The 15,043-nt window shown below is 44.0% G+C and overlaps 1 protein-coding gene across 11 annotated transcripts in view; it reads right to left on the bottom strand.

The window, feature by feature from the left end:
* Positions 1-15,043, bottom strand: part of MUC13 (mucin 13, cell surface associated) — a 449,549-nt gene that overhangs the window by 30,201 nt on the left and 404,305 nt on the right. The gene's annotated exons all lie outside the window — the stretch shown is intronic.

Here is a 15,043-nt window from a genome sequence, read left to right as displayed (position 1 = left end):
GCTGCACACCTTGTAGCAGAGGGAGGATGGTTTATCGATTTTTGATTAGACAAAGACACCTATTGACCGTCGACATGAAGTAACTCTAGGTCCTCGGCAATATCACAAGTCCTTTTGCCATCCAGCTAAGTAGACTGAGAAGCTCCCCGTAGACAGTGGTTAGTTAAGTAAAAATCCTGCAGGTCAAGGTTTGAAGGAACCCGTGTTTTGCCCACGAACCCCTTCCCACTTCTATGAGCAGCCGATGGAGTGAACAGCAGGACAAGCAGTAACGAAGGCGATGATCCCGAGAATCCTGAGAGGAAACATGTGAATGGTGAGGGAACAAGACTGAATTTTTTGGCAAAAAGTTGCATGCCTCAGAACAAGTAAGGCAAGGTAACGGTGGGAGGTGGGACAAAAAATAAAGGTAGAGATAGAGTAGAATGTATATATAAGGGGAAGGAAATAAAGACTCAAGGGTGACCGAGTAACACATAGAAGAGGATACCAGGAAGATACCCGAGCATAGAGGAGGATACCGGGAAGATACCCGAGCATAGAGGAGGATACCGGGAGGATAATGAGCAAAGAGAGGATACGCCCAAATACCTACGCTTAATATAGCGGCTAGAATAAGCCTGCATCCAAAGTCCTAAATTAATAGAATGAATTAGGAAACCAAAGCTGTTAAAGACGCTTTTGAAAGGGATGGGCTTACACTCCAAGTCGGGGTAACTCATATCGGCAGAGATCTGTGTAGCTGGCTGAAGTCTGCCTTGTCTGTCTAGTCTGTCACATTTGTCTTGTGTTTTTCTCTTTCTTTTTCTTTTTCTCTCTGGCGTCATATTAAATAAGGACATTTTTTAGGACTGAGCACGAAAATTGTGTGATTGTGTAGCCAAAACACTGTATATTATGAATCGATGATTATTGTTTGTTAGGGAAAACATTTATTTAGTGGAAAAAGAAAACGGGATTGGAGCTTGCGACGATTGGTGGTCGCTCATATTGTTGATATTGTTTAAGCAATGTAAAATTTGACTAAGCGTTGTGTGAGGAAGAAAAGGGATAATTTAAGTATAGAAGATGTTACACCGTTGATACACTTATGCATACAGTTGCCAAAACATGCACCTAAGCTGAAAAAGTACAGTGCAGAATGGGTTAAGGGAACCGCTAACAAAATGTTTATACCATGGCCCCAGGGCGGGTCACTATCTAAAACGGTCCTGCAACACATGACGACATATTTGCACGCTACATACACTGGCAAGAAGTTAGACCAACGCATAGCGAGTTTAGAACTTTGGAAAATTTACCAAGAGGACAAGGAGGAAGATCCGCCTTTAAATTGGATACTTAACGTATGCACAGAGGGGGGTGAGAAGCCTTCTGCGCCACCCGCCCCACCTGAAACAAAAGGTGAAGTTAGTAAAGACGAAGGATTATACCCGCTAAGGGAACTTAAAGCAGCCACGGGATATAGCAACCCGGCATATGAGTCACCTACGCAAAGTAGTGACGAAAACCCAGACAGACAGAGATAGAGATATCACCTCTAAAGTCCTGAGGGACAGGGAGAGGCGCGAAAAAGAGAAAGGAGACCAGGCACAAGAAAGTACATCTCTAGATACCAAGAGTGATGGAAAAAGATGGAAAGGAGAGGAGGATAGAACTGATGAAATAGCATTCACACAGGACGAATCGATGGGAGGTCAGATTCTTTTGAAACTCGATGGTAAAGGCATTGAAGAAGTGAGACAAACAGGAGAGCTAGACGAGTTTCGAAGAAGTGAGAAGGAAAAGGAAAAAGGATTGAGAGACGAAAGGATCCCGAGAAGAGACAGGCAGAGATGAGAACAATTGTATCGCGAGGAGCAAGAAAGGAAAGTCAGTCACAAGCAGAGAGTAGCCGACAAACAGAGTAGGCAGGAAATACGGAACATAGAAGAACAACAACAAAAGATCAGGGAAAGGAGAATAAAAAGACGAAGGGATGAGGAAGCACGAAGGGCAAATGAACAGAGAGATGCAAGGAAACGGGAAGAAGATAGAGTCAGGGAGGAAACACGGAAGCGCAGAGAGTTCGATGATGACATAGAACGCAAGTGAACACAGAGAGCATGAGATCTTGAATATCTGGAAAGAGTTAAAAAACCCAATCCAGTGGTAAGCTGGGAGGACATAGAAGAATTCTTTCCTGAGTACAATTCAGTACCAGGCACGTCTAGGGCAAATATCGAGGATGACTTCAACACTCGAAGCATCGGCTAGAACAAGTACCCCAAGGGACAGGAGAGGACGACCGTCTTGAGAGCACTCAGTTGTATGACACTGAGGACGCCTCCAGAAGCAGTAGAAACAGAGAGCTGTCCTTAGATGGGTTGACACTAAATTGGAACGAGGGTAATGAGAGGAGTTGCACGAGTTGGGCACAGACAATGTCAGATGCGGACAGTGAGGAATATGAGGGAAAAGAGGATCAGAGAAGGTGCGAAAAATGCTTCTCAATGGAAAGGGGAATAAGATTGTCGGATTCTAGTGAATCTGCACCTAAGGCATCAGAGTCAGCCACGCAATCAGACCTACACAAAGGAGTATCTTGCGGTCAGAGGGGGGTGACTCCACCTCCCTATGTGAACCGACTAAGGATATTGCCAGGTAGACGGTGATGCGGGACTATCACCATTGCAGTGGATAGAAAAATGATGAGAGAGGAAAAGGAGTGTCACGTATCACAATTCCCGTTGCTTGTGAAAGGAGGAACGAGGCCACAGTATATTTCACGGCCACACATGGATCGAGAAAACCTGAAAAATAAGCTCCCAATGTTAACATCGGGAGCCGGGAAATGGATACATGAGCTGGAAAAAATGACGGGAGGGAACATGCTAGCTATTGGAGATATTAAGGGTCTTTTAATCGCCATACTTGGTGATTGAGCTGACGATGTGTGGACACATGCAGGATACCCTAGCGTGACCACAGTTTATACTGCGCACAATGCCGCTCCATTTAACAATTGCAGAGCCACGGTATGGTAAGCATACGATTGCTATACCCGGATACTTCTTACATGGGAGCCATAATGACACAAAAAATGAAGGAGTCAGAGGATCCTTTGCTTTCCATTCAGAATTTCCAAGACGCATGGGTGCTCGAAACTCGTGAATCTTGGGGGGAATCTATACCCGTGTTTTACCATATATTAAGCCAAGGGCTGCCAGATCAGGTACAGAAGCAGCTCAAGAAATTGGTAGGAATTGAGGCCAAACCGTGGTCTGAAATACAGTTGACCATAGCTCACTATTGCAGATTACTGCAGGAGAAGAATCGCAAAAAGGAGGCTGCACGAAAAGCTGAACAGGCCAAATTAGTTGAGAAGAAATTGTCAAAATATGCCATTCAAGGGGCAATGATAAGCAGCACAGACGGACCGAACGAATGAATGTGCAGCAGGTCAATAATCAACAGCAAATTAGTCAGGGCAGTAATGCGTTCTACCCCAGAGGGGGAGGCTTTCGAGGGAGAGGATGGCAGAGTAATCAGGGAGGTTTCCCAGGTAATCAGGGAGGTTTTCAAAACACGCAAAACCGCAATCAGGATATGCCAAATGGGCAAATAATCAGACCACCGCAAATATGTTGGAAGTGTGGGATGTCAGGACATCTAGCACACACATCCAGAAGTCAAGACATGGTGCAAAGCGACCAGGAGACAAGAATAGGAATGGTGAATCCACCTGTGGTTTTTCAGCAGGGTGGAAATGGAGTTGCACAGAATCACACACTGCAGCAGCAAGCGCCAGGAGCACAGCAAAGTTCACAACCTCAGAACTTGATAAGTTATCCACAAGGTCAGTCTCAACAATCGCTGATGCAACTGTCACAGACAATGAGTGCAGGACAGGCATCGAACTCTGGAATGAGAGCTAACACTGGTGATGGAGGAAGTCCATTCACGCAGCATGGGATAAAGTTATATATGGATTAGGACAGCTCACTGGGAAGCCTGATGTGTTCTATCCTATCAGTGACATCAGACTCTCATGAGGAACCAAGGGTAGATGTCCTTATAAGGGATAACGAATATTCCTTCTTAGTTGACACAGGTGCAACACGTTCGTGTATACGTGAAGGCAGGTTTTCCTTGTCCGGCGATGCTATTAATACTCATGGCTTCACAGGAGCAACAAGTTGTGTTCCTTTTATAAAAGAACTTCCAGTCTCTATAGGAGAGTGCCACATGAATGTGCCACTGTTATACTTAAGACAAACCCCAGTAAAATTATTGGGACGAGACCTAATGACGAAGTTAAACATAACAATCTTGTTCACGGAGAAGGGCATAGTATGTTCGACTCCAGGAATGCATTATTTGAACGTGTGCAAAATGATTAGAGCATATGCAGGACAATCAGCTATGAGAGCCGCACCATTGGAACCAGAAATATTCATGTATGGGATACGCGGACTAATGGCAGGGCTACCAGGCCTTGCAGACAAAACCATGAGAACCCCAGATGAATTTCTATTTAGGCCACAAATACCTATCCACGAGGAAAAGGGACAAGTGTTTCCCTTGGCAATACACACAGCCATAGTGCGAGGGAGAATGGCACTGATCGATGGGTGTGATGATGAAGGCAGACAATGGTACACAGTAATCGCCATTGAAGAGGGGTGCAGACTAACTGACATCACTTATGATGATCTATTTGATGAACAGATGTAGGCGAAAATCAGTTGAGGTAAATTTTGTTTTCTGGGTGAGAATGTTCACAAGACAGGTGCCCCAGAGAATGATGTTGGCGAAAAAACGTCCTAAATATTTTGATGATGACATGGCCCAGGTGCCTGTCTCAGTGTGGACCACAGGCCCCTATTATGTAGGCCTATTGAAGGGAGTCAGAGAACTAAGGATTAAACTGAAGCCAGGAGCAATTTTGCCAAGAGCACAACAGTATCCCATGTCTAGGGAAGCAGATGAAGTGATTTTCAAGACAATTTCTGCTATGATGGAGCAGGGCATCTTAGTGATGTCAGAGTCGTCATGCAACACCACGGTTTACCCGGTCAAGAAATCAAAGGGAGGGTCCTGGAGACTAGTTCAAGATTTACACCCGATAAATGATATTGTTGAGGCCGAGTTCCCTCTAGTTCCTAACCCGTCCACGATCCTATGTAACATACATGTTGAGGCTCAATATTTCACTGTGATTGACTTGAAAAATGCATTTTTCTCAATCCCATTACACAATGACTCGCAAGATTTGATGCCATTTACATTCAGACAGAGGTGTCTGAAGAGCACAAGGCTACTCCAGGGATACTGTGAGTCTCCTTCAATTTTCAACAGAGTCCTACAAATTGACTTAAGCAACATTGCATTAGAGAGTGTTGTCTTGCAATATATGGATGGCATTTTAATCTGCAGAACAATGGGGAAAAATGCAGGCACGATTCTATTCAGCTATTGATTATACTGGCTGAGAAAGGATATGAAGTTGACAAAGAAAAGTTACAATATTGTCAGCAAGAAGTGCTGTATATAGGCCAGCTGATCTCGTATAAGGGGAAACGGATTACCCCTGAAAGGGCTGAAGCCATACTGAACACAGCCAGTTCATATACCAAGCCCTTGTTACAGGCCCTAAAGAAGGCACAGGTGATGAAAGAAAGAATGGAATGGTCTGAGAATATGGAAGAGGGGTTTACTGAACTCAAGAAAGCCATTTGCACCGCACCAGTTTTAGGGATTCCCGATTATGCAGAGGAATTCTACCTGTTTTCACACACGAATGGCAGCTTTATGACAGCAGTACTCACACAGAGATCCACATTGGGGTACAATCACATAGCATACTACAGTGGGAATTTGGACCCAGTGATGAGAGGCCACTTCCCTTGCGAACAGAGTTTAGCTGCCGCGCATTCTCCATAGAGAAAGGTACAACCATTGTGATGGGATGCTCAATGACATTGTTCGTTGAGCACGCACTATTTGCCATTCTCAAGAAACCAAAGGGCACATTGACATCTCAGAGACCTTCTGCTTATGAAGTGATCATATCGAATCCATCAGTTAAGATAGTTCGATGTAAAATAGTGAACCCAGCTATGTTTATAGCAGAGCCAGTCACTGAAGGAGAACTGATCCATGACTGCGCAAACTATGAGGAATTCTATGACGAAATTTCACAGGTGAAAGAAAATGCATTGGCTGAAGGAAAAATTGTTTTCATTGACGGTTCATCGAGAATCGATCAAAGTGATGGACAGAGGTACACAGGCACTGCTGTGGTAAAACATACACCAAATGGAGAATTTTGGGTACTTATTAGTGCACGATTACCGTCTCATTATTCAGCACAGGCTGCAGAATTATTGGCGTTGATACTCGCCATCGAGAATCGCACAGACCAGAAAGTGATGGTGTACAGTGACTCCGCCTATGTGACATCAACAGTGCACGCAGGCTTAGCATGCTGGAAAAGGAGGGGCAACCTCCGAGTGGACGGCACGCCAGTGCAGCACGCAGCCCTGTTGGATAGGCTCAGTAAGGTACTATAGCTCCCAGTGGGCATAGCAGTCGTGAAATGCGCTGCCCACACAAAGGGGACAGATTTTATCTCACGAGAAAATCAAGCAGCAGACACAGATGCCAAGCATATGGCATCCAAGGGCGAAACCATAATGGGCATGGAAATTACTGATATAAATGAAAAAATGATAATTGCACGAAGTGAACCTGAGGGTTATAGTAACATGGGGCAAACCCAGTTAATGGAACTACAAGGGGAAGCACCACGGGACGAAAAGACCCTCTGGAAGCAGCGAGGGTGTTCTTTAATCCCCTCCGAAAGCTTGTGACAACAAGACAACACTGTTAAACCAGTAATGCCTACAGCCCTGTTAAAATTAGCATTGGAACAATTGCATTATCCAGCACCCATGTCGAAAGAGAATTTAGCAGTAACGGTCGCTGAAGACTGGTTTGTACCGAAGTTAGCACAACACGTTGCATTTTTTATGATGAACTGTATGATCTGCCAACAGCTCACGGCTCGGCATACACTAAAAGTAATTAGAGGAGTCATCCCAAGGCCAAATGGACCTTTTCAGCACTTCCATGTTGATTATGTCTATATTATTCAAGTATGTAACGGGTACAGGCATTTAATTGTTGTGGTGTGTCCATTCTCTAGATGGATAGAAGCAGGTCCATGTACACACCCAGACTCTACCTATGCGGCCACATTTCTGGTGAGAGAAGTATTTCCCAGGTGGGGAGTATGTGAGGTCATGAAGTCAGATAATGGGCCTCACTTTGTTAATGCAGTCTTCAAACAGATTAGCTTGCTGCTTGGTATAAAGCACAAGTTCTTGTCAGCGTATCACCCGCAAGGTAATGGACAATGCGAGAAGCTTAATGGCTTATTAAAGGAAAGGATGGCCAAGTTGAAGCTTACTCTAAAGAAGGGATGGTTACACTGCCTTCCATTGGCACTGTATACACTCAAAAACCAGCCTGGTTCTGACCATCATCTTACGCGGCACGAGATAGCAACAGGCAGAAGGATGCACACTCCCATGGCACCCCGAGACAGAGCTAGATATGATGCCCAGCCAACAGGAGACATCTTAGGGTTTGAAATGCAAAATTACTTGAATTTCATGACATCTTGTCTTACTGTCATTTCAGGACAGCTGCAGGGATGACAAAAAGGGTGTAAGCAGCACAGAACACAGAAGGAGACATTGCTACACACTGAGTGCAGAGTTTACGTGTTCCATAAATTTTTCCTGGAGACACGGTCCTGGTGAGAAACCACATGAGAAAGAAGTGGGACGAGCCAAGGTTCAACAGATCCTTCACAGTGGAAGACGTCACCCCATCTGCAGTCAAACTACAAGGAAGAAGAGCTTGGATTTTCCTGGGAGACATCAAAAGGTACATCGAAAAGACCCCCTGCCCACACTCCAATGCGTAGAGATTACAGACAACCGGGAACCACAGCACGTGCAGCCGAGATCCATGACAAGGAAGAAGGACGCATGACCAGCAAAGTTTTGGCTTAAAATTGGACATTTCCTCTGAGCAAAAAAGCGGATAAGGACATAAAACACGGACACTCTGTGCATTTTAGTTGCAGGGTGAAGAAGAAAGTTGTACGTATGAACCACCACATACTCTGTTGACTTTGAACTTTGGACTGAGGCACAATGAAACCTTGATAAGAAAAGAATATGCCAAAATGTGATTGCGGACACACAAATTGGAAGTAAGGACAGTATCCAGACTCATTCAAAACAGGAGCTTTGTTCAGACTCACTTATGACGCCCCACAGCAGCAGCATCACTAAAGACAATCTGAATTACTTTGACCTAGTCTTGAGGTCATACCTGTCACTAGTGGGAAGGCTCACTAGCATCACTGAATTCCTTCAAGACCCTGAAAATGAAAAGACGATAAGGAGACTGCTCACCGTGATTGCCAAGCTGTTCCTCCTGCTTCCGGAATACAGAGAAGGAAAAACAAATGTCTCAAGCAGAAGGAGAAGTGAATAGGCTTGTCAACGTGCTATTCTTTCTTTTAATTGAAACTGCCCAAATCTTGTCGGGAGACAAACTGACATCCCAAAATGTCTTTGAGATCCAGCAAACACAGAATGCTTGAGTACAATCCTGAACGGAATAAAAATTCAAGTTGCTCTCCACACATACCGAGTTCACAGAAGCCTCTCACAGTGAATACCAAACGATTCCAGAATTCAGCAAGGACAAGACAAATTTCCCTGTCACCAGAAGATAGTAGATTGGCAAGCAATGTATTCTTTCGCCTAATTGAGGACTTTCCAGAACTTTTGGGGAAGCCCACCGGGGTTGACGTCCTCACCTTCATCAGCAGAGACCCAGCAAATTATACACCAATGAGCATGCTCCTGCAGGATATTGTAATGAAACTTGAACTTTCTAATCACCATCAGAACACCCAGGGGAGACTGTGAAGCATTCCGCCATATTTCTTCCGGAGCGAAACAGATAAGAGGAGTAGACTTAGGAACTTATGTATTTTTGAACACGTACAGTAAAAGAGAACTTGACAAACTTATTGCATTAATGGACATTTTTTGAATACAGAAAAGAGAACTGTATCCAGAGACAATAGACAATCCGTGATCCAGGCAAAGGAGGACAATTGTTTCAGTGCCTGCAGCCGACAAGCAGAAACTGAAGAATCCAGAGCTATTGTTGCATAGCTTATATATGTTAACATTAGTCTTTTCTTTCAATGATAGACATGGGAAATCAAACCAGCAGCATCGTCACTCCCCAGGAGGAGAGAAGTACTTATTGTCCCAAAACTTAGTGCCATCGTCTAACCTATATGGGCATAATGTATTTATGCATCATATTCATCATTGTTTTATTATCCCTGAAAATCCAAACTGCTTTTTTTATAGGTGTAAAAAGTGTTCCAAGTCCAGTGCAACCACCTAGTAACGTATGCATGACACCCACTACAGCACCAAAACCCTTTAAAGTGATCCCAGTTCCTAGAAGGTCCAACACAGGAGTGAGTGAACTTGAAATGAATGTGATTAGCAATGACACACACACAGTGACAATCAAGTTGAAAAGCCGGAGACAGGGTCGGCAGAGTAAGAATGAAAGAGGTTTAATGACAACCACACGCATGCAAGCGATACGTGCACACACACCAGGTCTAGTGTCAATAAAAGCAGAACCTCAGGCCAAAGAAGGGGAAATGTTTGGACAGCCAACAATGAGAAGCTACCCTACAAGTGAAGTGATAAGACAAGTGGGAAAAGCTGAACCTTTAAAGAGACAAAAGAAGTTGGATAATGAAACAAACGAGACAACATTGATAAGCACACATGATCCAATGAAGGGGACAAGTACGAGTTCTACAATACAGCCATATACTGGACCAATGGCAGAGAGGATATGGACATTTATAACCAGAAGAAAAAGAATGCAAGAGGAGAAGGAAAGAATTGCCAGGCTTTTGCCTACTCCACTAGTACAGATGAAGAGGCCTGAACCCTGGATTGAGGTACCTGAGAAACCTCCAGTAAGAAGAAGCCATATAGAGGTGTTCAAGGGCGTAGTTATAGCAAACTACATGAAAACCCTGGGAATCAAGAGAAGCATACAAGGAGATGACAGTGAACTAAACAACTACTTGGACGCACAGCACACTTGGGGAATGACATATGGTACCAGCATATGAAAGAAGTTGGAAGACGGAATTCAGAGCAGGAATGCTTTGTTTGTGCACTCCGACCTTACAGGATGGGGAAATCAAAGATCTTTGTAGCTGTAGAAATCGATGTCCAGACAGCACACTGTCTGTCACATATAAAATGAAATGGGCAACTGAAGCAACTGATCCAAATGAAGACGACTATGTCCAGGACATAAAGACAAGGAATAATGGAAAGACAAAGCACATTGTGATCAGATACGAGAAGCCTGGAGTTAAAGGGGCGGAGATCAGAAGAGAGGCAAATCAAAAACTGAACATCCAAGGAAGAACTCCAGAAGAAGCCAGAAAATGGAAGAACAGAGGTCAAATGCAAATCAGGGGAACAGTGCTTTCACCAGATGGATGGGAGAAAGGAGTAGTGATTTGCAGAGCATGGATGGTCTTTGGAGCCTGCAAAGAAGCAATTGAAAATTCGCAGAAGATATGCAGACCATTATGGCCAAAACTTGCAAAACTACTAACATTGGTTGAAGACAGAGGAGGACCCCTACAGATAGTGCCATTGGAAAATGCCAAACTGTGCTTCAGAAACAATGGTACAAGGAAAATTGGAGAAAATCAGAACTGTGGACGTATCTTTGATGCCACAGCAATGGCACATGGTACTGCAGTAATCATGGATCATTACTGGGCATACGGACCCAGGGCATATATCAGGCTGCCGAAGAATTGGGGATGTATATGCACAATAGTCAATGTCCATGCTCCAGCATTGGTGATTCCAAAAAGTGATCTGAATATTGACAGTTTCCCGAAAGCCGATGCTCACCCAAGGAAAAGGAGATCTGTGGAACTGATGAATAGAATGAAGAGAGAGAATAAATGTTCTGCCAAATCAGAAGAAGCTTTCCATGCAATCCCATATGAACACAGATTGTTCAGTCTGACCTCAGTGTTCAAGGCAATCTTCATGACACAGGCCCCAGTTGGAGCAAATACTAAATGGTTTCAGATAACCAGATGGGAGCTACTGCAAATCATCAACACAATTATAAAGGGATTCAACACGATCAAGGAAGAGTTAAGGGTGATTCGACTAATGACTCTCAAGAACAGATATGTCCTTGACATGATCAGAGCCATGTATGGAGGTGTTTGTGCAAAAATCAGAGAATCATGTTGCACATTTATACCATCTCACGACAAAGAAAATGGAACGTTAACAGAGGCCATAGGTATGCTGACGAAATTACAGAATCAAATGATTGATGAAACTGATGAAGTGGACGATGACAGTTGGTTTGGATCGCTGTTCTCATGGGTTGCACAATGGATGGCAGATGGGTTCAAATTCCTAGGAGCCATGCTAGTGATGATATTGCTCGGATTCTGTGTTATCAAAATAATTATCTCCCAGTGCCAGAAAACTGCTAAAAAAAGCCATAGGGATGAAGATCATGATTGATGTCGAACCCGGATGGAAGCCCAAAGACCTGACGGATGAAAAATAAGAGACTTCGTGAAAACTAGCATGTATGCACCAAAAGGAACAAAGTTTCGGTATCCAAGGAAACACATAAATTATGTGGGAAGATGGATCTACTGCAGCCCAAATGGACAATGTCAACTGATGACATAGAACAAAGACGAACAGGTGAGAGCAGCAGGAAGCTTGAAGGGAGTCATTCAAATATGGACCCCAAAGAGACATTTCAACAGACTGTCGTGTGTGAACCCAGAAGATGAAGAAGAAGTGAATGCAGAGGATGTAGAAAAGATGGATTCCAAGGAAAAAATGAAAGTGGTTGATGAATCGCCCAGATGGGGGAGTGTAGAGGAGGTCCCAAGCCTGACCCGCATTCAAATCGCCGGTTTTGAAATGCCAGGAACTTTCACGCCGAAGTATGTGATGTATGATCAGCAAATAAGCCAGCAGAGAGCCGCAGTGGGGCTCTGCCCGGTACCTATCAGACTGACAGCACCTATAGAAGCACCTGTACTTAAGAAACCTTGGACAGTAAGGTACCCATTGAGAAAATCATATCGACAAGTGAGACAAACTGACAATTGTCAAAAAACAATGCCTGAAGAAGCCAAGAAAGTCCTAAATGAAGACGAATGGTAACGTCACAAGAATCCGGACTGACTCACATATAGAAGATATGACAACCTGCGAATGACAAAAAGAGACGAAACACCATGGATAAGGGACATCATGAATCTTAATTGAAATAATGATGTCAAAGGTATGAAACTTATGCCACAAGCGTGATGAAGATATGCAGCCAGTTTACACATATAAATATGCTTGGAACTGCAAGAAAGCTGAGAAAATCGTGTGGCTTGCTATGTAGTAAAATAGATTGCAGCAAGCGCCACCTTTACATATCTTCCTCAAAAAGGAGCATTTTATATAAGTATACTTCCACAGTGCACAAGCGCAGAATCAACCACATGTTACGAAAAGGCTGCAGGAGAGGAGCCCCTCAACACACGAATCAAAAGCTAAAAGACAAGAAATGAAACTCAGACGCATGCAACCCGTACCAAGAAACCAAGGTTGCATCGGCTGACATAGACGTACCACAGATACGATTTATGAAGCAAAGAGCAGAGTATCCTGTTCAAAGAAGTCAAGATAAGCAGCAGAAGGCAGGTGGTGGGCAGAAAGCTAAATCAAATACACGAATTGCAGGAAAAAAGGAGACGATTTCACTGTGTCTGAATCACGTGACCTGCCAACTATGTAGAGTTGGGGCCTTCAAACCTACGCACTGACTTTTGCCATCCACAGATATCTGAACTCTTCCCGACAGCTATACAGTCTGAAGGCCAAAACAACAAGAAATAATTGACACATGGCTATTGGGGAGGTGATTGATGATGGCAATGGTTGGGGGAAGGCTGGAAGAGCGGGCGAGCACACTGCAACTGGCCGACCATTCTGCACGGTGCTAAGCCAGTGGAAAAGTACAAGGAGGCTTGGCACCAACCCAATCACAATGGACCGAGTAATCTAGGATCCTATAGTTTGTAGAACCAATGGGATGTCGTACTTTTAGTGACGTCCACAATAGCTATTCTGAAGGAAGGGCTTAGATGCCCCACCTGACACTAATTACTCAATCTTGTCACCCTGTTACCATACACAGATATAGTACCTATAGTAAAGTTACATTCCTATAACCAATAGAATTGCATGCAACTTTTTAAGCGTTACAAGTCAGAGATGACAAGTTTTTAGTATAAAAAATGTGTTTTCTATGAAGTTCGTTGGAGTTGAAGTGAGAAGGAAGATCAAGCAACAGCTGATGTTCATGAACTCCCCGTTTTTTGTATTTGTCATTAAATGGACTCACTTTGCCAAACCATTGAGTTGTCATTATTGATTCGATGCTAGAGTACGAATCTGCATCTCCATCCATCTCACGGGTGCTGCTCCTCATCTTAAAATGCTATTGGGCAACCCCCAGTTTTATGGGCCAGTTGGGGTGTTGGTGCAAAGCCTCTTAGGGTTCATTCATGGCTGCCTCAATGTAAAATTTTAAACATCATGAAGACCTGGCTGAAGAGTGGGTGTAGTCCCTTCCGAGCCTGTAATGGTCCTTTGTAACTACAGATCTGGGCTCAGTCTCTTCCATGCCTCTCAGGCACACGGTACCATTGTTCTGCCCTCCATCAACTTATAGGGGCAGAATTTTCTCACAGAATTTTGTCAGGGGGGGGTTGCCATGTGACTTGAAGTTCAGGGTGGCTCTGTAGTGCTGTGTCAGTTTGCTTATGCATCTGGAGCCTGAGGCCCAGTAAGGTGTGTGCGGCAAACAGACCACTGTGAAAGTAAATCCGGGCGTACTGGGTATCTGTGTAAGGACTTTAGGGTGAAGGTTCTGTCGGGGCTTCAGTCCACGCCTACGATTCGGCTTGCCACTTACTTTTGCACATTTTGAAGACATTCTAGCAGTTTGTTGAAATGGCCCACTAGCACGCTGTTACAGTAGCATTAACTGGACAGTGCAAACAGACTCACTGGATCTATTTTGCTTTGTGCCGATGTCATGTCAACAAGTTTGCCAAGTAAAACAGAGCAGGGATCTTCCTCCTCACTCTTCGAGAGCCACTAACCCTACATTTTGCGGCTTACCACTAGCTATGTAAATTACTTCAATTTTGATTCACTGGGCTAGATTCTCAAAAATGAGCGCACACTTAGGATCATGCTTCTTCAATACCACATGGTTTTGGGTTGACTCTTTTCACATGGTGCAATTCTTTACAGTCCGTATTGAAGAACCGGTACCAAACTCAAAATAAGGACTGTGTGGTGGAGTTGTAGCGGGCAGACAGAACGTTATTTAGTTTCAGGGGAGGTTTTGGTGTGTTAGGAGATTTTGTTAAGTGCATTTACACCAACAATGGTGACTTCCTAGCACTAGGAAGGTGAGGACAACTCTGAGGTCCTCAAAGGGTCAAACTTGGTGTATCTTACAGCTGCAGGACTCTGGGTCTTGTGGGGTGCCTTGGTTCTTATATGCTGTTTTCTCTTGCATTTCGGCAATGTTTTTGACCTGGTCTGGCTAGCAGAAAAAGAGGGGCTATCACTGTATCCCAACAGTTCCTGCTGAGACAGAGCACTCCATCTCCAGGTCAAACGTCTACTTCTTCTGTACATTTACAAGTAAATAAAGCAAGTCTTCTATATTTATGGAAAATTGGGTTGAAGTTAAGAATGGCAAACCCCAACCACAATCACAAACCCCAATCACAGTGTTCCATCCATTCAAGCATTCTGATGGCTACGCAATATCCATTTAGTGCTGGTCATCACAT

The sequence above is a fragment of the Ambystoma mexicanum genome, chromosome 9 (assembly GCF_040938575.1).
Source record: "Ambystoma mexicanum isolate Mex_15411 chromosome 9, UKY_AmexF1_1, whole genome shotgun sequence".
NCBI lineage: Eukaryota > Metazoa > Chordata > Amphibia > Caudata > Ambystomatidae > Ambystoma > Ambystoma mexicanum.
This window is presented reverse-complemented; position numbering and strand designations above follow the sequence as displayed.